This window comes from Mirounga leonina, unplaced genomic scaffold (assembly GCF_011800145.1).
Source record: "Mirounga leonina isolate KUSES-001 unplaced genomic scaffold, KU_Mleo_1.0 Mir_101664, whole genome shotgun sequence".
Lineage (NCBI taxonomy): Eukaryota > Metazoa > Chordata > Mammalia > Carnivora > Phocidae > Mirounga > Mirounga leonina.
Window position 1 is genome coordinate 19,633,432 of NW_023270175.1, and position 25,251 is coordinate 19,658,682.

Below are 25,251 nucleotides of genomic sequence, written 5' to 3' on the forward strand. Positions count from 1 at the left end.
GGCAGGAATGGGAAGTATAATGATGGTTAAGATTCAGGGTTGACTTTAAATCTGCTGAATTGAGGTCACCTAATCTTGACCTTCATTCCTTGACTGATGCTGAATTCAGCATTCAAACAAATTACTCTTTGCAGTTAAAATCTCCATAGATGAGTCCTTTTGTAAGCTATGCTTAGTATGCTAATGAATCATGCTTGTCTATGAGTTTATCGTTGAAGGGCTTATGAAGAGCAATCTATCAAAAATGGTTTATATCTTCAGCTTGCCTCTAAAATTGTCATTGGTGAATGCGTACTGATGTTCAGAGTCCCCATTATGTCACCGTACTAGAAGAGCTTGCCCTGGGCTCCAAATATTAGCTATGGTTTCCTTGTACTGTAGCACCTCAGGAAACTTGCCATTCCTAAATTTTATGGAACTTAATGGGTAAAGATTCTAAATTAAAAGAGCTTTCCAGGGAATGCAATACTCATGTTAGCTGGCCAAGAGAATATTTCCTGATCTCCCTGTACCCAGAAAACCAAATTGGTAAGGCAGCTTTAGTGTATTGGCAAGAACACTTGACACTGACTAGCTCTGTGGCCTTGGTCATGGTCACTCCTCTAGAGCCTGGTTTCCCTTCTATGATACAGGGAATAATTTTCTTACCTCACCTTACCTGAATTGGAGCCCCCTGCTTCTCCTGTTACTAGCAAATACATTTCATTATGAATTAGAGTGCAACTTTTTAATATAATTTAAGAATGTTACCATCTATTGTGTTCTCTAAGCCTTTCCCACGCCTGTTTATGAGGCTGTCTTTTTTTTTTTTTTTAACTTCTTTGTTAATCACAGCAGATATCTCTGTCATTTGGGGACTCACTCTGTATTAATGAATATGGATTGGACTCTTCCTAATTGTTCTCTGAACACCTCCCAATTTTCAGAAGGGTAATTGATTTCAATCAACTTCTTTAGTGCACTCTCTACACTCTTGAAGCCTGTAATTTTCAAGTTCAATATTTGTGTGCTTGTACCCTCAGGAGTGCTTCAGTTGGATCCCATTTTAATCCTAGAATTCTAACCAGTCACCAGCTTGGAGTGTATTTATCACTACTTTTTAGTATGGCTGAGCCTTGATTTAGAGCATAACCCATATACAAAACCTAAATTTTCTAAAAAGTTAAATTATAAAAGCACTCTTCAATTTAAAATATAAAAAAGTTATTTGGCTTTAGTGAAGAGTATATAGAAATGTTTCCTATGCCTTTAGCTGTATAATAGTCTGGGGCAAAGAAACGAAAGGTCAGATGTCAGGTGTTTATTGTGGACAATTAGTCAAAGAGAAGACTCGGAAATGAGAGAAACTCATTGGGGCAGTAATAATTTCATTTACAAAATTTGGTTTTAGCCTAACTTCTAGAAATGCAGAGAATAAAAAGTATATTTGGATACATTTCCACATAATAGCTAGACTTTTCTGGTTCTGAAACTTTTCCCATATGATTTATATGATATATGATATATGTATATTGCTCAAGTCCATGTTCAAAGATCTATAGTGACTATTTTTCTATGGAATTTGGAGTGATTAATTTTACCCCACACTAGATATTTTGTCATTACTTCTGCCTCTGAGAGATCAAAGCTTCCTTTTTTTAAATAAAGATTTTATTTATTTATTTGTCAGAGAGAGAGAACAAGCAGGGGGAGAAGCAGGCTCCCCGCTGAGCAAGGAACCGGATGTGGGACTTGATCCCAGGACCCTGGATCATGACCTGAGCCAAAGGCAGACACTTATCCGACTGAGCCACTCAGGCATCCCAGAGCTCAAAGCTTCTTATCAGATTCTTTTGGGAGGAATACCTAAATCGAGAATAGACCCTTTCATCACTATTTTGTACTAAAATTAACCTCATTGAGGTTCTTATTACTATTCTTTGAGATTCTTATTTCCATTCTTCAGCTGGACTATTGCAAAAACCTAACTGGACTCCCTATTTCTTTTTTCTCTCCACTTCAACCCAACACACACTATTGCCAGAATAATTTTCCCCAAACATTGTGCATTCCCTTATTAGATCTTCAGTGGCTACCTATTACCATTGACCTGGAAGGCCATATCCCATAATCCAACTTTTGAATTTACCTTTCTAATTCTATTTGTTATTACAAATTCATATACTGTGTGCTCCAGCCTGCAGAACTATTGTGATTCCTTGAATACTCCATGCACATTTACACATACCCCTGTGTCTACTTATGCTGTGCTTTCAGCCTGTATCTCTTTCTCACCATCTCTCTGTATCTGCATTTTATGGGTCTGCATTTGTTAGGTAAACATAGAACTTTTGTTGAGAGATACAATAAAGTAGAATGGCTTTAAAAATTCAGAAGTTCATTTTTCTCTAATGTGACAGTTCTGTCATGTTTCAGAATGGCAGTGGTTATGCTTTGCATGGCCATTCAAGAACTTAACATCTTGATAAGTTGTCAATTAAACAAGTTCCTGCTCTAACATCCCTTAGGGTGCAGTCCTCCTCTGAGTGGTCAAGGCTGGCCCACCTCATCCAGGTTCCAGCAGGAGGAAGAAGAAGGAGTGCATAAAACAGGTCTATTCTCTTAAGGCTTATACCTGGAAGAGGCACATGCCAACTTTTCACATTCCATTGGCAATAAATCAGTCACACATTCACACATAACTGCAAAGGAGGCTAGGTATTATAGGAGACTAGGCATTATAGTCTAGCCACATGTATGGAAGAAGTGGAGAACAAATTTTGGTGGCCAACTCTAAGTTTATGCCACACTGTTGAAATTTGTTTCATTTGCCATTTTCCTTCTTTCAGGCCTTTCCTGAACCCCTCAGCTGAAAGTGATTTCTCCTTCCTCTGAACTACTCTAGTCCAGGGTTTCTCCACCTGTGATGTGCATAAGAATCATTTGTGGTTTTGTTAAACTACAGTCTTAATCAGTTGGTCAGAGGCTATGTCTGTAATTCTGCATCTCTAACAAGCTCCTCAGTGATACCCCTGCACTGGTCTGCAGAACATACCATGAGTATAGATGTTCAAGCCTATTTTCTGTTCCTCTCTTGTGGGATATAAATTTTCCTCCTTCATAGTAGTTATTCATGTGCATATCTTAACCTCCTTAATAAACCATTAACTCTCATAGCAAACTCTGAATTTCTTTGGCATTTTGTTTTTCTCACCCAGCCTCTCTCCAGCACCAGGAATAGTCTTGTACATTCAGAAGTACTTAATAAATATTTGAATAAATGATAAGCAGTATCAACTAATTTAGAATGTTGAGCATAAGCTTTTTAAAGTTTATTTAAATTCTAGTTAACATGTAGTGTAATATTAGTTTCAGGTGTACAACATAGTAATTCAGTACTTCCATACATTACCCAGTGCTCATCACAACAGGAGCATAAACTTTTGAAAGGCATCATTACTTATGCCAGGTTTTGGACTATGCTTAGTGCAATCACTTGTTTGAAAATGGTTGAAAAATCCATTCCCACATAGCCCAAACTAAGGGAGAATCTGCCAGATAGCTGAGCTGAGTTAAGTGGAATTCAGCAAATGGAAACCACATTTTATCAAAGACTTTTCCCCTCCATGGGCTGCGACCATTTCAAAGGAAATACTAATCCTTATGTTTGGAATTCATTTTCAGAGAGCCTCTCTGCTTCATAAGAGTAATTTTGTGCCAGTAATTTTGAGTCAGTTTGATAATTTTTGAAGAGGTGGTTGGCTTTTTTTTCCCCCACCTGGAAGCACTCAATGATCTTCCATTTGGAAAGTGTCAAGTCAGGTTGCAATTAAAGCTGAATGAGGAGGACTCTTCTCAGATAGGCCCTATTTTAGCCTGTTCTTTCCTCAGTCCTGACATATGTTCTGGGCCTTGAGGGTTAGAGTGGAAGAAGGGAAAGGAGATGAAGTGGGATGGGGTTGAAAACAGAGACTACTTTGTAATCTAATCTGATTCATATGGAGCAAAGGAGACCTCAGGCCTCCAGCATCACTCCTCTAGCCTGCATAATGAAACCCCTAGCTGGAACTATTTTCTACTTGGAAATTGTCATAAATGAGACAGGGCTGAAGTTTCTCTTTTGGTCTCTGTCTGGAAAAAGGTTTCACAAGTAAATGAATCATGTTACCAAGATTTTAGAGGTTCTTAGCCTAGTTGAGGAAATAAGTTTTAGTCTCTATTAGCCCCTCAACTAAAGCATCAATCACAAACCACAGAACTTCAGAGTGGGGTCCTCAATTCTCACCTACAGGCTCTCTCCTTGGCAGTACCTTGTTAGCCCTTAATTCCATGATTAGCCTTTGGAATTGAGAAAAAGATATTCAGACATGCTACTAATTTATACTGACTGCTCCCTTTCCTTACTGTGACTATGTAAGGGTTTACAGTATTATCAGTGCAGTGTGTCCTAATAAGTTGTTATTGCACATATTATTGTACATGACTTTGTAAGTATTCTACATGTTTTTGGCCTTCCCACTCCCTTGGTGAGAACGTGATAGCCTCACAATTCAAGAATGACAATGATCCCTGTTGAGCCAAGCCAGGTCACTAGGGAGCACAATTTAAGGAGGTGCTCACCCAAACACACTGACCCTGTACTTGCATGACCCTGAGAGAGACAGTCTTCTTAAATCCTATGCCCCAAGGGACTGGCTTCCCTTATCTTAGTCCAGGTTCTGATTCTCAAGGCAGAGAGCCCGAAGTTTCTGAGATCATTTGGGTAACAGTCAGGCCTTTCAACCCTCCTATCCCTTTTCTTTTTGGTAAATGCAGAGATCCGACAAATGCAAATGGGAGAAAATAAAAATGAAATTCAGCAATCGTGATTTTATTCATCATATGGATGTAAGACTGTCATTCTGCTCATTTGCCCTCTATGCTACAGCTAAACAAAGACTTGACATAGATTTTATAATGAGCACACATTCATTATTAGCTTTGGGGATCTCCTTTGATTTAAATCTTGACATTGCTCCTTAGTCTCAAAGCCCCCTGAATTTTTAGACCATCAATGACACATCTAAATGCAGACATGCACATCATTCCTATCCATTGCCTAACTATACCCACTTGCAAGGCACATGTGGACACCACCTAATTAGCTGTGACGTGCATTTTGGCATATGTTGGAAGTTAAAGCCACTTCCTTAGAGGAACTCAAACTCCGAATTTATCTTTATTAAGGCCTTGTCCAAATGATAAATATACACTGCCTCGCTATCTACTGCCTGGAAATAAATCACTTTAGGATTGATTTGCTAACAGCTTTCTTCACTCTAAGGGTCCTCCTGCCCCAGAGGTCACACTGTCCTTCTTCACAAATGCTGATAACCAAACAAAATACCAAGCTGATCATAGTGAACAAAGAAGGAAACCAGGGGCAAGGGTAAGCAATTCCCTTTGCACAGCCCAGAAAAAAACAGCCTTATAAGACACAATATCATATTCTAGAAACCTACCTCCCCCCCCCCCCACAAACCACTGGTGAGTATATGAGTTAACAGATGGGATATATATAATATATACATATATATAATTATATGGATATATATTTAAATATATATATTTGCTTACTCTGAACTCTGGTACTTCAGTCAGGAATTACAAACTCCTCCAGGAATCCACCAAGTAGTATAAATAAGTAAAACTGGATGGGTTATGAAGCATCCAAGAGCGGTGGGGACTTCAGGGAAACAGAGAATGCATTTCTCATCCACTCCAGCCTCCTTTTGCCACATGGGAACATTGGCCAAATCCTGTTAGATCTTCTGATTCTTCAAGAGGAGGCAACTTGATTTTTTTCTAACATGATAGTTCCCATTTTTTAATTCAAATTCAATTAGCCAACGTATAGTACATTATTAGTTTTTGATATATTCAACTAAGGAATCACTGAACATTATAACACCCAGTGCTCATCATATCATGTGCCCTCTTTAATTCCCCTCACCCAGTTACCCCATCCCCCACCCACCTCCCTTTCCACAGCCCTCAGTTTGTTTCCCAGAGTCAAGAGTCTCCTATAGTTTGTCTCCTTCTGATTTCTTCCCATTCAGTTTTCTCTCCCTTCCCCTATTGTCCTCTGCACTATTCCTTATGTTCCACATATGAGTGAAACCATATGATAATTGTGTTTCTCTGATTGTCTTATTTCGCTCAGCATAATCCCCTCCAGTTCCATCCATGTCGATGTAAATGGTAGATATTCATCCTTTCTGATGGCTGAGTAATATTCCATTGTATATATAAACCACATCTTCTTTATCCATTCATCTGTTGAAGGACAGCTGGGCTCCTTCCACAGTTTGGCTATTGTGGGTATTGCTGTTATGAACATTGGGGTGCAGGTGCCCCTTCTTTTCACTACATCTGTATCTTTGAGGTAAATACCCAGTAGTGCAATTGCTGGATCATAAGGTAGCTCTATTTTTAATGTCCTGAGGAACCTCCATACTGTTTTCCAGAGTGGCTGCACCAGCTTGCATTCCCACCAACAGTGTAAGAGGGTTCCCCTTTCTCCACATCCTCACCAACGTTTGTTATTTCCTGTCTTGTTAATTTTGGCCATTCTCACTGGTGTAAGGTGGTAGCTCGTTGTGGTTTTGATTTGTTATTTCCCTGATGGCAAGTGATGTGGAGCATTTTTTCATGTGTCTGTTAGCCATTTATAGGTCTTCTTTGGAGAAGTGTCTGTTCATGTCTTCCAAAAAGGAAACAGTCAACAAACCTAAGAGGTAACCCACAGAATGGGAGAAGATATTTGCAAATGGCATATCTGATAAAGGGCTGGCATCCAAGATCTACACAGTACTTATCAAACCCAGATTATTTGGTTTTTGGGTGTTGGGTTTGATAAGTACTTTATAGATTGATCATACCATGCACATTTTCAGACCACAATGCTATGAAACTTGAAGTCAACCACAAGAAAAAATTTGGAAAGACCACAAATACATGGAGGTTAAAGAACATCCTACTAAAGAGTGAGTGGATTAACCAGGAAATTAAAGATGAAAAAAAAATACATGGAAGCAAATGAAAATGAGAACACGACAGTCAAAAACCTTTGGGATGCGGCAAAGGTGGTCCCAAGAGGGAGTATATATCAATACAGGCCTTCCTCAAGAAGAAAAATCAAATACACAACCTAAACTTACACCTAAAGGAGCTGGAAAAAGAATAGCAAATAAAGCCTAAAACAGCAGAAGGAAAATAATAAAGATTAGAGCAGAAATCTATAGATATAAATATAGATAAGAAAAAAAAAAGAACAGATCAATGAAACTAGGAGCTGGTTCTTTGAGAGACTTAAGAAAATTGATAAACCCAAGCCAGACTTATCAAAAAGAAAAGAGAAAGGACCCAAATAAATAAAATCACAAATGAAAGAGGAGAGATCACAACCAACACCACAGAAATACAAACATTATAAGAGAATATTGTGATATAAGTGTAAGAGAATATTATGAGCAATTATATGCCAACAAATTAGGCAATCTGGAAGAAATGGATAAATTCCTAGAAACATATAAACTACCAAAACTCAGATAGGAAGAAATAGAAAATTTGAACAGATCCATAACCAGCACAGACATGGAATCAGTAATCAAAAATCTCCCAACAAACTAGAGTCCAGGGCTGGATGGCTTCCCAAGGGAATTCTACCAAATATTTACAGAATAATTAATACCTATTCTTCTGAAGCTGTTCCAAAAAACAGAAATGGAAGGAAAACTTCCAAACTCATTCTACGAGGCCAGCATTGCCTTGATTCCAAAACCAAAGAGTCCCCTAAAAAGAATTACAGGCCAATATCCCTGATGAACATAGATGCAAAAATCACCGATGCAGGATCTAGTTACAATGTAGCTGTAAAGTGCTGCCTTGTCTTTGCCCCCTGCTCAAAATAAAGCTGTTACCTTTCTAGCCCTGTCCACCATGGTGCTTAGCAGCCAGGGATGCATGGTCTCAGACATGTTTACCAAGTAAAACACTGACTTGAGGGGCGCCTGGGTGGCTCAGTCATTAAGCGTCTGCCTTCGGCTCAGATCATGATCCCAGGGTCCTGGGATCTAGCCCCGCATCAGGCTCCCTGCTCAGCGGGGAGTCTACTTCTCCCTCTCCCACTCCCCCTGCTTGTATTCCCTCTCTCGCTGTGTCTCTGTCAAATAAATAAATAAAATCTTTAAAAAAATAAAAATAAAAATAAAAAAATAAAAAAATCACCAAGATACTACCTAATTGAATCTAACAGTACATTAAAAGGATTATTCACCATGATCAAGTGTGATTTATTCCTGGGCTTCAGGGGTGGTTCAATATCTGTAAAACAATCAACATGATACAACACATTAATAAAAAATGGATAAAAACCATATAATCCTCTTTATAGATGCAGAAAAAGCATTTGACAAAATACAGCATCCTTTCTTGAATAAAAACCCTCAAGAAAGTAGGGATAGAAGGAACATACCTCAACATCATAAAGGCCATATATGAAAGACCCACAGCTATTATCATCCTCAATGCGAAAAAACAGAGCTTTTCCCCTAGGGTCAGGAATACAACAAGGATGTCCACTCTCACCACTGTTGTACAACATAATACTGGAAGTCCTAGCCGCAACTCTCAGACAACAAAAAGAGATAAAAAGCATCCAAATCAGCAAGGAAGAATTCAAAATTTCACTCTTCACGGACAACATGATACTCTATGTAAAAACCTGAAAGACCCCACCAGAAAACTCCTAGAGCTGATTCATGAATTCATCAAAGTTGCAGGATATAAAATCAATGTACAGAAATCTGTTGCATTTCTATACACTAACAATGAGGCAGAAGAAAGAAATCAAGGAATCAATCCCATTTAGAATCCCACCAAAAACCATAAGATACCAATGAATAAACCTAACCAAAGAGGCAAAAGATTGGTACTCTGAAAACTATAGAACACTTATGAAAGAAATTGAGGAAGACACAAAGAAATTGGAAAATATTCCTTGCTCATGGATTGGAAGAACAAATACTGTTAAAATGTCTATGCTTCCCAGAGCAAGCTACACATTCAATGCAATCCCAATCAAAATAACATCTGCATTTTTCACAGAGCTGGAACAAACAATCCTAAAATTTGTATGGAAACAGAAAAGACCCTGAATAGCCAAAGTAATGTTGAAAAAGAAAACCAAAGCTGGAGGTATCACAATTCCAGACTTCAAGCTGTATTACAAAGCTGTCATCATTAAGACAGTATGGTACTAGCACAAAAACAGACACATAGATCAATGGAACAGAATAGAGAGCCCAGAAATGGACCCTCAACTCTATGGCCAACTCATCTTCGACAAAGCAGGAAAGAATATCCAATGTAAAAAAAAGATGATCTCTTCAACAAATGTTGTTGGGGAAATTGGACAGCAACATGCAGAAGAATGAAACTGGACCACTTTCTTACACCATACACAAAAATAAACTCAAAATGGATGAAAGGCCTAAATGTGAGACAGGAAACCATCAAAATCCTAGAGGAGATTACAGGCAGCAACCACTTTGACCTCGGCTGCAGCAACTTCTTTCTAGTCATGTCTCTGGAGGCAAGGGAAACAAAAGGGAAAATGAACTACTGGGACCTCATCAAGATAAAAAGGCCTGCACAGTGAAGGAAACAATCAATAAAACTAAAAGGTAACCAACGGAATGGGAGAAGATATTTGCAAATGACATATTGGAGAAAGGACTACTATCCACAATCTATAGAGAACTCATCAAAATCAACACCCAAAAAACAAATAATAGTTAAGAAATGGGCAGGAGACATGAACAGACATTTCTCCAAAGAAGACATACAACTGGCTGACACGTGAAAAAATGCTGAACATCACTCATTATCAGGGAAATACAAATCAAAACCACAATGAGATACCACCTCACACCTGTCAGAATGGCTAAAATTATCAACTCAGAAAACAACAAATGTTGGAGAGGATGCAGAGAAAGGGGAACCCTCTTATACTGTTGATGGGAATGTAAACTGGTTCAGCCATTCTGGAAAACAGTATGGAGGTTCCTCAAAAAGTTAAAAATAGAACTACCCTACTACCCAGCAATTGCACTACTAGGTGTTTATGCAAAAGATAAAAAAGTGCTGATCTGAAGGGGCACATGCTCCCCAGTGTTTATAGCAGCATTATCAACAATAGCCAAATTATGGAAAGAGCCCAAATATCCATCAATTGATGAATGGACAAAGAGGAGGTGGTGTATGTGTGTGTGTGCTGGAATATTACTCAGCCATCAAAAAGAATGAAATCTTGCCATTTACAACAATGTGGATAGAACTAGAGTGTATTATGCTAAGTGAAATAAGTCAGTCAGAGAAAGACAAATATCATATGATTTCACTCATACATAGAATTTAAGAAACAGGGGCACCTAGGTGACTCAGTCAGTTAAGTGTCTGCCTTTGGTTCAAGTCATGATCCCAGGGTCCTGGGATCGAGCCCTGTGTCGGGCTCTCTGCTTGGTAGGGAGCCTGCTTCTCCTTCTCCCTGTGCCTGCCTCCCTGCCTACTTGTGCTCTCTCTCTGTCAAATAAATAAAATCTTTAAAAAAAAAAAGAATTTAAGAAACAAAACAGATGGACATAGGGGAAGGGAAAGAAAAATAAATACGATAAAAATAGAGAGGGAGGCAAACCATAAGAGACTCTTAACTGTAGAGAACAAACATAGTTACCAGAGTGGAGGTGGGTGGGGGCATGGGCTAAATGGGTGATGGGTATTAAGGAGGGCACATGTTGTGATGAGCACTGGGTTTTATATGTAAGTGATGAATCACTAAATTCTACTCCTGAAACCAATACTACACTCTAACTAACTGGAATATAAATAAGTAAATAAATAAATAGGTAAATAAATAAAGTGAATTTTCACCAACTCCAGAGACTGTTGCATTTTCCTAATGGATCTTCATGTGATCAAAACGCTGGAAACACTTTAGTTTTGACTCCTCTCAATCAATGGTCTATATGTTAAAGCATGAAACACTAGAAAATCATCTTCATTTTAAGGAACTTTTACACTCTAAAAAATAACCACCCTGTTAAGGCCACTTTTAGGCAACAGGTGTGAGTGATGGAATGTAGAAAGGGTCCACAGGGACCCCCTGGCTGAATCCAGACAGGTCCATAGGGTGAACCACCTCAAAATATCCATAGGCCCTAACTAACCAATAGTCTACTTATAACTAAGCCCAGTTACCAAAAAAGGTAAAATTCCATACTTGGCCATACCTTCTCATCTTCCCCCTTTAAAAACAGCCCTCACCCACTGCCTCATTGCAGACATCCATCCTCTCCTTTGCTGGCCTGCTGGCGGCCCACTCTCTTGCAGTGTATTCCAAACCCACTGCCTCATGGCAGACAGCCTCTCCTCTGCTATCTTGCCCTGCCCCCCCACTCCCCTGCTGTGTAATCAATAAACTTCTATCTCCTTTGTTCTGCCTCGGGTAGAATCCTTACAGTGCCCACACCACTGGTTCCACCAGATCCTTGTCCTGCATTTGGGGGCCCCCATCCGATCAGACACCCCACTTAAATACCACACACCCCAACAATGTAGTTGATCTTTTAGGTAAGTTTGACAAACCCGGTCTTCCTAATGCAGAGCCACTGACAGCAGCGATTTCATCCAGCCCCTCTTCCACCAAACAACCTCCCTGATTTAAACATACCCCAGGAGGAAAACAATGCTTCCTCCCAGCAAATGGTGAGTGAACCCACCTGCTGCCCATTGTTAGGTGCCAAGCAAAGCAATCAGACTTTCTTTGTATCAGCTGAAAGACCAGAAAATCACACACCCATGCCTAACTGACTCACACCTGTGCTCGAAAAGGTGGCAACAGCATTGAGCATCTTGAGACTAAATCTGGAATATTGTCTACTTCGAGCAAAATGACTTTTAGTGTTTCAGGCAAGCCTCAAACTTCTCTAACAGGCTACATATGATTTGGAATACACATTATTTGTTCTTTCTTCCTGGTAATCTTTCAAGTCTAAGTCCTGCCTAGTAGAGGACTTCCAGATCATGGCAATATGCAGAGATCCCAGGCATAGATCTAGAGTGGTCAGTCTGCAAATTAGCAGATAGTCCCTCCATATGTGCCTATGCACAAATGCATACCTCAACCCATAAGCAGACTCTGTTTTTGTTTTGTTTTGTTTTTTTTAAGATTTTATTTATTTATTCATGAGAGAGAGAGAGGCAGAGGGAGAAGCAGACTTCCCGCGGAGCAGGGAGCCCGATGCGGGACTCGATCCCAGGACTCTGGGATCATGACCTGAGCCGAAGGCAGATGCTTAACCATCTGAGCCACCCAGGCGCCCAAGCAGACTCTGTTTTTAAGTAATAATGACAACAATTCTTTCTGTGCTTACTATATGTCAGGCGCTGTTTTAACCATTATCTCATTTTCTACAGGTAAGGGAACTGAGGCATAGATCTGCTAAGTAACCTGCCTGAAGATTGCACAGCTAATAGATGTGAACTCAATTAACTCCATGTGTTTTTTAATTAATTTATTCAAATCACTACTCTTAACAATTAAAAATACTTGTGTTAAACCAATTACCATAATTTGCTGATTTTAAATCAATAAAGTCTTTAAATTACTGTCATTTTTATTCTTTTATCTTTGCCATAGCACTTACAGTTTGCTTTAGTCAGACAAATGGTAATGTCTGTGCTCCAAATTCTCTAGGTATGGCCCATCATGGAGAATCATTCCAACTCTCTGCTCATGCTCTTCTCCCAGTTCCATCTCTACCTGTCAAAATCCTATACACCGGGACGCCTGGGTGGCTCAGTCGGTTAAGCGGCTGCCTTCGGCCCAGGTCATGATCCCAGGGTCCTGGGATCAAGCCCCACATCGGGCTCCCTGCTCGGCAGGGAACCTGCTTCTCCCTCTCTCTCCCTCTGCTTGTGCTCTCTCTGTCAAATAAATAAAACCTTTAAAAAAAAAATCCTATACACCTTCAAGAACCATCTCAGATATTCCCTCCTCTCTGAACCTTTCCTAATCACCTAGCTAGATACAATCTCTTCTTCCTCATATTTCTCCTTCGGGAAATTGTTATGGTCTAGCTATTAGTGGATATTGGGGTGAATATTTATCTTCACCTTCTATTCAACCATAAGTTCCTTAGAGGCAGAAATTGGGCCACACCTATCTCCAAATCCTCCACAGAGCCAAACACAGTGCCTTGCAAACAGTGAATCCAAATATATGTTAAGTGAATTGCATTTTCAGTTGAGGACTGCATGTACATGTTGCTATGAAACAAAGAAGCAAGAACAGTGAGAGATGTGAGGGAAAAAATGTAAAGTGGGAAAGATGTCAGAATTGTAACAGCATAAGAAATAGCCAGAAGGCAATATGTACAAATACCAAAGCCTGCATGATGAAGGAAGCTAGGAGAGGTATGAACCATGGGGCATGAGAATGTGCCAGGATGAAAACTCTAAGGTCATAAAGAGGACAGCATTGCTGAAAAGAAACCCACAGGCCCAAGATGGAGTCACTTATGCAAGACCAAGTCACCAAATTAGAGCTTAATACCTAACCTAACTATAATTTTGATCTCCCCCAGAAATGTAGTCTTAATCAGTCAGGAATTTTCTGATCAGCACCAAGGGGGTAATCTGTCACATGGGCCCTCTCCCTTCCCCTCCCCCTCAAAGGATGATGAGGTAATCTGCATGACAAGACCCCCTGCACTTTCTTCTAAGGGAAAGTGACCATGCCTGAAACAATCTTTTGTTTTGCTAATTACTTCCTTGCCCTATCCTCCTTCCTATAAAAATCTATTTTGTACAACTCCTCAGAGCTCCCCTCTAATCACTAGATGGGATGCTGCCTGACTCATGAATTGCTTAATAAAGCCAATTAGATCTTCAAACTTATTCCATTGAATTTTGTTTTTTAACAGCATACAAGCTAATATCCTGATCACAGTGTCAAAAAAAATAATGGGAATCCAGCATGATAGCCAAAATGATAAAATAATTAAAATTGGTCAAAGAGACATAAAGTCAAAAAGAGTCAACTAATGGAAAGAGAATAGTCAAAGCCATACAGAAAGTTTGATTACTTAATGCAGTATGATAATGGTCAGCTGGTTAAATGTCAAATTATTTCAGTAGAAATTTGGGCAAGAGTTTAATTTTAGGAAACTTACCATTACTGACTGACTCTTCCAAGATAGAAGAGGAGTAGTTTCATTTTGTACCACACTAACAATTTTTCTGTCCAGTCAGATTTTCACAACCCATTAACCATCTTGTCAGTAGACTAGAGAATCTGAGCTATACCTAGATCTTTTAAGAAATGCCTGGAGGTCTTATCAAAATCCTATAATAAGAAGACATGGTCTAGTCAATAGGGAAGGTCCACATTTGGAATGAGGCTTTGTGAGGGACCTGTTTCAGAGTGCTAATCCCTAGCCCATTTTTTATAGCTGAGATCAGCTCACACGTTCAAAAGGTGGTTCCAATATGCCAGCTCATGGATTTGTGCCAATCTGTGATGGAGTTTACCCTTGCTGGAGATGAAATAAAAACAAAGATAAAGATAACAAAGATTAAATTTAATTATGTTTTTGTCTTTTATTTTTTTGTCTAAGTTCATTTTTATCTTTTTTTTAAAGAGACTAAGTCATATAATTTAATATAGTCAACTAAAATGGTTTTTATTTTAATGCTCTGGCCTTCCTGCTTGCTTGTTTTTAAACTACCTCTTTCTTAAATAAAATAGTAACAGTAATTGGTAGTTGTGTGTATGCGTGTTCTTACATGGCAAAATAAAATTCTGGCAATTTAATATTAGTTCTTCAAGTATATATCTATACTTATCTATCTACACACACACACACACACACACAATTTTTCTTTTTTTTAAACTGGTCTAGGAACCTCTGCTCAGAAAAATGTTGATAACCTTAATAAGTATATACAAGGATTAGAGTAAGCCAATTCCAATTAACAGCCAAACTCAACAGTCTTATCCTACTGGTGGTAGGTAGCCATTTTCTTCAAACACAAAGGACAGTATAGTTATACAAGGCTATTAATTTCTTGCAAGAGTCTATTTAGGAAAATCTATGAATTAATATTGTTAAGGTTAATAATCTATTAAGACATATTACTTATAGGGGCACCTGGGTGGCTCAGTCATTAAGCGTCTGCCTTCGGCTCAGGTCATGATCCCAGGGCCCTGGGATCGAGCCCTGCATCGGGCTCCCTGCTCCGCGGGAAGCCTGCTTCTCCCTCTCCCACTCCCCCTGCTTGTGTTCCCTCTCTCACTGTGTCTCTCTGTCAAATAAATAAATAAAATCTTTAAAAAAAAAAGACATATTACTTATAATTATTCCATTTAATGTGCAGAGCATGTAAATAGTGCTTCTGAACATTCTAAAGAGAGATGCATTCATATATTTACCCTTGAATCAGGCACTCCCATATTGCAGCATATTTGTATTTATAGATTTTTTTTTTCAGCCTCACAGACACTTCAGTGCAGTCTCTCACCATCCTTTTCGCAGCTTCCTGGTGGAGATGACATTTGCTCAGCTAGAGAATAGACACTTTCTAGCTGAGTTGCTCATCACACTTATACCCGAAGGCCTGGCTGATTGGCTGTCAGAGGACTCCAGCTGTTTAGTTGCCAGTGATGTGTCTTTCATAAGAAAAGACATTTTCTGGAACATCAACAGCTTGTTAAGGACTGGGGGGTGCTGGGGAGAAAACTTGATATTTTGGAGGAACAGAGTGGTTTGAACTTGGAGGAGGTGTGAAGATGAAACAAAAAAAGGGATAATCAGGAAACTTTTCCCCCATCTGTGTTTGAAAGACTCATTTTCAGAGCTAATGTTACAATTTGCAGTGAGCAACCCTCCACAGCTTAGAAGGTCAAGTGTTGGTAGAAGCAGTCTATTACCCACCCTAGTGGTGCACAGATCACATGAGGATGTAAAACTCATCAAAGAAGCTAGAAAACTTCTCATGAAATTGTCAGCAATTTCACTTCAATCTGATTTTCTTTGTGCCTTGGTTTCCTCTTCTAAAAATCAAGGGTGAAGAATACTCTCAGGGATGCTTATAAGACTCAGAGAGCAAAAAGCTGACCAAAGATACTTGGATTCTAAAGGCCTCTTTGGGAAGCCGAGTTGGTAACCAGAGCACGTAGAAGGGAGGAGCAAGCACAGTGCTAATGAGGCCATGCTTGCCAATTTGAAGCCCTTGTGGGCCAATTAGCTCTGCTTTCTTCCACAGCCATTGACTGACCCCTGAACTCTGGCCAGTCATCTTAAAGTTCTGTGCCATTGGTCACTGGGGTCACCGAGAGAGTATGTGGTTGGCTCTGTGAAAGCTAACTAACAGATACAAGGCTCTAAGTGTCACCTCTATGTATGAGGGGAAACACAGCAGCTCTTCAGAGCACAAAGTACTGTTTAATGGCCTGCTGGAGTTCTTCTGCCACCTGTATTTTCTACTCTCACAGCTTTTATCACTCTATATTGTCATTGTTGGCTTGCCTATTTGTTTCTCCTGCCAAATTATGGGCTCTTTGAGAACAGAAATTGTGTCTTACTCAATTATGTAACCCTGGCACCTTGCACAGTGTTGGCACATAGTAAGTGCTCAATAAATCTTTGATGAATGACTAATGGAATGTGAAGGGCCTAGCTTTATAGTTCTTAATCATGGTTTGACAACAACTCAGTGGGTCACCAATTTCACCATAAAATCCTGAAAAAAAATCCTAAAAGAAAATGCATGTAATTCACTATGAAAACTTGAATGGATGAATGCCTTTGCAAAAATATTACTTAGGTGCCAAGGGACAGATGTGGATAGTAACAAATTAGTTTACCAGGGTAACATCAGCCTCTAAAGGTTGCTGATCAGTGGCTTAACCCTGGATCATTCAATTGCATATGGAACAAAACAAAAATTGTTTGAATAAAAAATAAAATCATAATCTGAGCTCACAATGGTGATATTTTGATCCCAAATATCAGTTGATGAAAGGCTGAGGAGGTAGAATACCCAGTGAGGTAGCTACTATTAGCATGCCCATTTTATATAGAGAGAAACTAAAAATCAGAACATTTATGTGATTTTCACAATCACTTACTGTTTAAGTGCCAGAGCCAGGATTCAAACCCAGGTCTTATTTTATTCCAAAAGTTTATTTGGAAAAAAACTTTTTAATGCACAGAAAGCATTGGGCAATAGGAAAAGACACAAACTAAATTGAGTGTGGTAGGAACCTCAGGTCCATCTTGGGACATAGTGGCAGATAAAGCTGAAAAAAGTGGGAACAGTTTTTTTATGGAGCTTGTACCTATTTCAGCAGGCAGTGGAGAGCTATGGAATGAGTCTGAGCAAGAATGGACCCAATCACAACCACACTATAGGTTAATTGAATTTGTGGCATTTCATTCAGTTGAATAAACATTTTGCTGTGTCTATAATGTATTGCAAAGAGAGGGTTGTGGTAGGGAGAAAGTAAAGACTACAGTGGGGAGTAGGAGAACTGATGAGTTATTTGTGGTCATTATGCAGGCTTAAGGCAGTGACCATCTTAACTAAAGCTATGGAAACTGTAATTGAAAGATGGAAAACTGGGGCGCCTGGGTGGCTCAGTTGGTTAAGCGACTGCCTTCGGCTCAGGTCATGATCCTGGAGTCCCGGGATCGAGTCCCACGTAGGGCTCCCTGCTCGGCGGGGAGTCTGCTTCTCCCTCTGACCCTTCCCTCCTCATGCTCTCTCTCTCTCTCATTCTCTCTCTCTCTCAAATAAATAAATAAAATCTTTAAAAAAAAAAAGAAAGATGGAAAACTTACTGAGGAAGAAGCAGAATTGAAAGGGTTGGTGACTGGATATGGTCATAGGAAGGGTTAAGATCTCTTTTGCTTGAAATAGAATATAGCTACCCTCTAGTAAGCAAATCTGAACATTGGCACCAGTTCCCATATATAATGGGGCCTTGATTTTGTAGAATTGGGTATTTTTCCATTGCCTTTGCTAGAGCATGGCCCTCTACCCTCCACTCTATAGTGATTGTACCTATTTGAACCTCTGTGTTTCTAGGTAGTATTAATAGGAATGTCAACTACTTAGGCCATGGCATCCAAATGTATGAAAAATTCTCACTAGGATTTTTACACATGGTTATTTCCAAGAAATATCAAAAGGAAATACCAAGGAACACTACCACCACCACCAAGAATTTTTCTTCCACTGACTTGTTTAATATGTACAAGTCTCACCATTCAGTAAGAGAATTCAGAAACAAAGATTCAGCATTTAGACTTTCCTGGAATCATGTTCACTGAAATTATATGGAGATATTCTTGCTTGAGAGAAGCAGGAGATTAGCATGGGTTCATGTATCTGGTGTCTTGATTATCCTTTTTCATTGAGTAGAATGAGGTCCTCAGAGAAAAGGACTCAAGACAGTTAAGTGAAGTTGGGTGGTGAAAATATTAAGAATGTCTACAACAGGAAACAGGCTCAGATAGAGCTCCAACTGATGGGTGCACAGGCACCTAGGTCAGCTTGCTCAAGGGTGTGAATGAATGGGAGAATGGGCCACCAGAAGGCAATCTTAGCAAGATATCTTCTTCAAAGATTTTCCTGTTATCAAAGAGCTGGGGTATGGAAAGTCCAAAAGGGTAAGAATTACTGGCCTAACTAATTAAGCTTTATCTGCAATAAACCAAAGCTCTGAAACTTAAAAATGCTGGTGTCATAACTAAGGTTCCCAGCCTAGGACACCTCACCATCCTCTGCACACATCTCAAATACTTCTTCCTTCAGGGCCCTCCACACTCTCAAAATGCAGTACTAAGTCACTAAGGAGGGCCTCCAAGTTGAGCTCTTATTCAGCATCTGCTGTATACATGTCAGTGTATTCCATTAATGCCTGCTACTTGGTTAAAGATAGTGAAGCCTTTCTGAGCAGTGAGGGGAGTGAGGGTATCAATTCACCAAGTGTCAAAGTAATGAACGGGGAAAGTAAAGCAAAATGAAGCCAATGATCAGCAGCAGCAGGAGCTACAAAGAAGCCTGCAACAAACCTTCATGCCTCTCACTTTAACTAAAGAGCCACTATAGGAAAGGGACCTATGAGGCATAGGACAAAGGATATTGCCTGGGCAGAATAAGCCTTGCACCAATGTATATTGAGTGAAAGTCAGAAAAGTAGCATGAAGCCAGGTAGAGGTAGCCAGTGACCAAAGATAGATATTTGCTTTTTTTTTTTTTTAGAAAAAATCCTGCACCTCCCCCTATATTTTATAGTATCTGTTATTTTTTCCTAAATGCATAAAACTGTTTCTTTTTTGTTCCTTTATAAATACTTAAGAAATGCACCCCTTTCCATGGGATCTGACTGTGTGGGTGTACCTGCAAGTGACTGTAGCATAACTTCTTGCAATCCAAAGAATGAGCCTGGTTTACATGAGAAACCCATTGATTTGGACCCTACACATGTGAACTGGTGATGATTTAACTAGTGGATATTGTAAACAAGATAACCAGAGGGATACTTAAATCTATTCAAAGAAATACCCAGCTAATTAATTCTTTTTTTAAAGATTTATTTATTCATTATTTTAGAGAGAGAAGCATGGGGGAGAGGGAGAGAGAGAATCTCAAGCACACTCCCCACTGAACATGGAGCCCAATGCAGGGCTCAATCTCACCATCCCAAAGTCATGACCTGAGCCAAAATCAAGAGTTGGATGCTTAACTGACTGAGCCACCCAGGCACCCCAGAATAATTCTTATTAATATTTTTAAGTGGCTCTTCTAAGGACCAGTCAATACAACATCAAAATGCTTCATTAATTCAGACAACTCTTTGCTCAACATCTCCATCCTTTATTCCAAAACACTGATGATATATTTTAGTTTTGAAAATATGGAGAGTGATTTGGCTATACAAGTATAGCTAATGCTAAGTGGTCCCCTGAAAAGCTTGGAGTTTAAGCTGAGAGAATGAAAGACCTAAGAGACCCTCTCAAATGTGGAGAGTTCTCTGAATTCAGCCAAAGACATCCTCATGGGTTAAAAAAAAAAATAAGAATCTTTATCCACTTCAGTTAAACTCTATCACTCTGCAGGCAGCTTCCACTTGTTAAATACCATTAAGGTCCACTCTACCTTGGGAAAAAATGTATTTTAGTTCTCTAGAGATGTGAAAGAATGAACTAAGTAGTTTCTAAAATGAAGTGGACACTCTATATTGTTTATCTTCCCACTGATGAGCAAAGAAGCCTTTCCTAAGAAGTTGCACAAGTCTTTAAAACACATTTTGAGAGTTAGAGAGAGATAGACAGAGAAAGAAAGACAGAGAGATTAATTGAGCTCTAGGAAGAACTGGGAGTCAAGACCAAAATATGAAGGCTAGAAATTCCAGCCCCTACTTGCCAAAGTATACCTAGGTTGAGATTATAAGAAACCGGGGATTCTCTATCTTGATAAAGGTATTCCAACTCATTATAGTCCAGATGAGATGGGAAATGATGACATACTTGGGAAGAAGAAAAGAATAGGGTCCATTTCTAACTAACCAACAATAGCTTTTGTTCCAAAAATAAACTATAAGGTGAGCTGTCCCAGCAATCCAGGTACAATAAGGCAAGTAAGAATAAAAGAATAAAACTTAATATTTTCTCCTCAATGTGGAATATTGGAGAGAGAAACTAGTAACATGGACAGGCCCAATCTGAATGCTAAGGAAAAGAGAACAAGCTAGAAGGACAATATCTTCCTTTATATTTCTTTTCCAACCCAGCTTGCTTTTAGTACCTCAGGGAAAAGAGGAGGCATATTGGGCAAGGAAAGAGCTTTATTTTTTTGATAATGAAACAGCAGTCAGGAGACACATCCTCTAGTCCAGCTCTGTCCCTTCCTAGCTGTGGGACCTTGGACATTTAACTAAACCTCCCATGATTCCAGTTATCTGGTATGTAAAATTAGAGCCTTGGCTTAATTATGTATACAATTCAATTGTGTAAAATATTTTGAGACTCCCTGAATATTATAAAAAGTATTATATGATATTACAACTCCTCTAATATTCTATGATTCAATGATTTCATGTACCCAAGAAATAATTTCCAGACCCCAGAGATTCAGCTAAAGAGAATACATATATGTGTGTGCATGCACAGAGGAGGGAAGAGGGGAACAACAAAGAAAACGAACAATTCATTATGAGTGCACAAAAAAAAAGAAAAAGAAAATAGATGGTTCAAAAATAAATTGATGTCTAGTTACTTTGATTTACTCTAAACAAAGCTGCAACAGGGTAGGGTCACAGCTTGAAAAGTCTGTCTTGAAAGTTCACTCAGATTTTCAACCATGACTCCTGCCTCAAAGTCATGCAAAGGAAATTCTCTTGTGAACCTTTGAATCTCCATCAGCTGCTACAAGAAAATGAGAGTTGGATGAGGTACAAGGTGGAGAATAAAACAAGACCCTATTTCTAGACCATGTAAATGCCTTGTAATTGCATTTAGAATGTAAGAGGCAACTTGCTTTGTCATTGGCAAGATAAGTATGATTTTTTAAAGACAAAGAACTAATCCATACTCAGAACAGATGTTGGCAAACATTTTCTGCAAAAAGTCACATAGATAGTAAATATTTTAGGCTTTGCAGTTCACATACTGCCTCTGTTACATATTCTTCTTTGGTTGGTTGGTTGGTTGGGTTTGTTTTTGTATAATCCTTTAAAAATCTGAGCACAAAAACAGGTAGGAGTCTGGATTTGACCTACTGGCAGTAGTTTGCCAACCCCTGCTCTAGAATTCTAAGCTATCAAGCAGTAGTGGTAGTGAGAACTCAAATCTACCAGGGGTTTAAGTGACCAAAGTTAACTGGACTTAGAGAAGGTAAATCTATCAAGCTATATTCCAAAAGAACTGTGGAAGAATATACAAGCCAGGCAGTACAATGAGGCCCTTAGAGAACAGCCACAGCATTTCAAAGTATTACTAGGCATCTAGGCATCATCTAGGCAGACTGCAGAGCCAGTACTCTCATCCATTGTGCATATTTTGGAATAGCACCTTGTGAGTGGCTTTATGGAGGCATCTCACATTTTAGATAAACAGGGGTTTCTTACTCTTTTTATAAATCAACTCCCCTTTTCTCACTGATTTACATGAAAGTTTCAGATGGACTATCAATATGTACTTGTTGCTAACAAATTAGTCTTCACTGCCTCCTCCCCTTTTTCCCCCAATTTTTGCTACCAAGTACTTAGTGATGTATAAACAAACACAAATACAAAAGGCAACCCAATATTTATAGGACTCCTGTAAGAATATTTTAGTAAGCCGAAGAGTCCTTTCAAAAAGGTAGGGATTCCTCAATAGAATAGACTAGAAAGTCCAGAAATCAACCCAAACATACAGGAATTTCGTATATGCTAAAAGTGGTATTTAAATCCATGGGGAAGAAATAGCTGAATAAATGATGTTGAGACAACTAGATAGAAATCCAGAAATAGAGTAAAGTTGAATCTACAACTCATACCTGACCCAAATAAATTCCAGATAGATCAGTTTTAACATAAAAAATGAAACCATGAAATAACTAGAAGAGTGAAGTAATTTTTTTTTAATAATTTTGGAGTGCAGGAGAAGTTCTAAGTATGACACAAAACCCAGAAGCTAAAAAAGAAAAGTCCGATACAGCTGACTACATAAAAATAAAAATTCCTCTGTGCCAAAAACTTCCATGAGGTTAAAAAAATGACAAATTGAGAAAATATTTCCAATTTATATCACTGAATAGGAACATTCCTAATATGAAAAGATCTCCTATAAATCAACTTTAGAAGACCAAATAGAAAATGATCAAAGTATAATAAACAGATTATTTATAGAAAAAAAATACCAAATTATGCATACAATAGTTGCTCAAATTCATCCAAAATAAGAAAAATGCAAATTAAAAGCCTAATTGAGATACTATTTCCACCCATCAGACTGGTGATGATGAAAAAGTTTGCTAACACACTGTGCTGCTGAGGATGTGGAGAAATAGCCACTCTCATAAGTTGCGAAAGGGAGTATAATTGGCACAACATATATGGAGAGCAATTGGATCATATCTATCAAATTTGGGATATACTTACCTTTGGACCTAGAAATTCCACTGTTAAGAATTTATTCTACATATATGTTCATGTATAATAAATGACAAATGTATAAAGATATAAACTGGAGTTTTTGTAATAGATTAGAAGTATTTTAAATTAATCAGTAGGGAACTTGTTTATAGATTATGGTAGGTCCAATCCAAAGGGGCACCTGCCCCCAGTGTTCATAGCAGCAGTGTCCACAATAGCCAAACTATGGAAAGAGCCAATATGTTCATTGACAGATGAATGGATAAAGAAGATGTGGTACACACACACACACACACAATGAAATATTACTCAGCCATCAGAAAGGATGAATACTTACCATTTACATCAATGTCGATGGAACTGGAGGATATTATGCTGAGTGAAATAAGTCAATCAGAGAAAGACAATTATGATATGGTTTCACTCATATGTGGAATAAAGAAACAATTCAGGGGATCATAGGGGAAGGGAGGGAAAACTGAATGGGAAGTCATCAGAGAGGGAGAAAAACCATGAAATACTCTTTATAGGAAACAAACTGAGAGTTGCTGGAGGTGAGGGCACTGGGGGAAGGGGTATATGGGTGATGGGCATTAAGGAGGGCACGTGATGTGATGAGCACTGGGTGTTATATGCAACTGATAAATTATTGAACACTACATCTGAAACTAAAATATATATATATATATATATTATGGAAGGTCCAATCATTAGACATCCATATGTTACTGATAGAAAATGCTCTCCAAAATGTACGCTTAAGTGAAAAAGTAAGGACCATAAAAATGTTTATAGTCTATAGTATGCTACCATCTGTCCAAAATTGCAGGAAAATATATGTATATATGTATATGTGAAAGTAAGTAGAACGTTATGGTTAAGAGCATGAACTCTGAAGTCAGCCAACTTGAATTTGATTCTTGGCTCTACCACTTAATACTTATGTGACTCCTTTGTGCCTCAATAACTTCACTCATATATAATGGGGAAAATATTACCTGCCTTGTTTGGGCTTTTTCAGGATTAAATTAGTTAATGTTTATAAAAGTCTTAGAACAATGCCTAACACATAGTAAGTACTATTCAAGCATTTGTTTAATATATAAATATGCTAAGAACATACCTGGCTGGATACATCTGGCTAAAGGACAAGAATGAAAGATGACTTACTTTTACACCTTCTGAGTATTGTACCAAACACTTACATAATACCTATTTTAAAAATTAAATAATTTTTTTTTAAGATTTTATTTATTTATTTGGCAGAGAGAGGCACAGCGAGAGACGGAACACAAGCACGGAGAGTGGGAGAGGGAGAAGCAGGCTTCCCGCCGAACAGGGAGCCTGATGTGGGACTCGATCTCAGGACCCTGGGATCATGACCTGAGCCGAAGGCAGACGCTTAACGACTGAGCCACCCAGGCGCCCAAAAAATTGAATAAGTTTTAAATAGAAATAATTTCTGGCCCCGCATTGGGCTCCCTGCTAGGCGGGAAGCCTGCTTCTTTTTTTTTTTTTTTTATTCTTATGTTAATCCCCATACATTACATCATTAGTTTTAGATGAAGTGTTCCATGACTCATTGTTTGTGCATAACACCCAGTGCTCCATGCAGAATGTGCCCTCCTCAATACCCACCACCAGGCTAACCCATACTCCCACCCCCCTCCCCTCTAGAACCCTGTTTGTTTTTCAGAGTCCATCGTCTCTCATGGTTCGTCTACCCCTCCGATTTCCCCCGCTTCATTCTTCCCCTCCTGCTACCTTCCTCTTCTTCTTTTTTTCTTAACATATATTGCATTATTTGTTTCAGAGGTACAGATCTGAGATTCAACAGTCTTGCACAATTCACAGCGCTTACCAGAGCACATACCCTCCCCAGTGTCTATCACCCAATCACACCATCCCTCCCACCCCACCCCCCACTCCAGCAACCCTCAGTTTGTTTCCTACAATTAAGAATTCCTCATTTCAGTGAGATCATATGATACATGTCTTTCTCTGTTTGACTTATTTCACTCAACATA

General features: G+C 38.9%; 1 protein-coding gene and 1 non-coding gene across 3 annotated transcripts in view; one reads left to right on the forward strand and one right to left on the reverse strand.

The window, feature by feature from the left end:
* SMARCA1 (SWI/SNF related, matrix associated, actin dependent regulator of chromatin, subfamily a, member 1) overlaps positions 1-25,251 on the reverse strand; it is a 776,730-nt gene that overhangs the window by 364,844 nt on the left and 386,635 nt on the right. The gene's annotated exons all lie outside the window — the stretch shown is intronic.
* On the forward strand, positions 7,867-7,997 carry LOC118013797. The gene has a single exon (XR_004680116.1). It is a non-coding gene; the product is annotated as a small nucleolar RNA SNORA63 (small nucleolar RNA).